This window comes from Aethalodelphis obliquidens, unplaced genomic scaffold (assembly GCF_003676395.1).
Source record: "Aethalodelphis obliquidens isolate GAN/ISIS:26980383/991018 unplaced genomic scaffold, ASM367639v1 scaffold66, whole genome shotgun sequence".
NCBI classification, from domain to species: Eukaryota; Metazoa; Chordata; class Mammalia; order Artiodactyla; family Delphinidae; genus Aethalodelphis; species Aethalodelphis obliquidens.
In genome coordinates this window covers 2,330,686-2,331,009 of record NW_020838010.1, presented here as the reverse complement: position 1 = coordinate 2,331,009, position 324 = coordinate 2,330,686, and positions in this window count along the sequence as shown.

Sequence of the window (324 nt, the reverse complement as noted above, 5' to 3'; positions counted from 1 at the left end):
TTTTTTTTTTTTTTTTTTTTTTTTTTTTTTTGCTGTATGCGGGCCTCTCACTGTTGTGGCCTCCCCCGTTGTAGAGCACAGGCTCCGGACGTGCAGGCTCAGCAGCCATGGCTCACGGGCCCAGCCGCTCCGCGGCATTTGGGATCTTCCCGGACCGGGGCACGAACCCTGTCCCCTGCATCAGCAGGCGGACTCTCAACCACTGCGCCACCAGGGAAGCCCTAGCCAAAGTCTTTTAGTGAGCCATAAGAGCCACTGAGTGTGATCGCTAGCTCTGTATCGAATCCTACCCTCTAGTTCCCCCTTTGGTATTTCTCTAGTCCA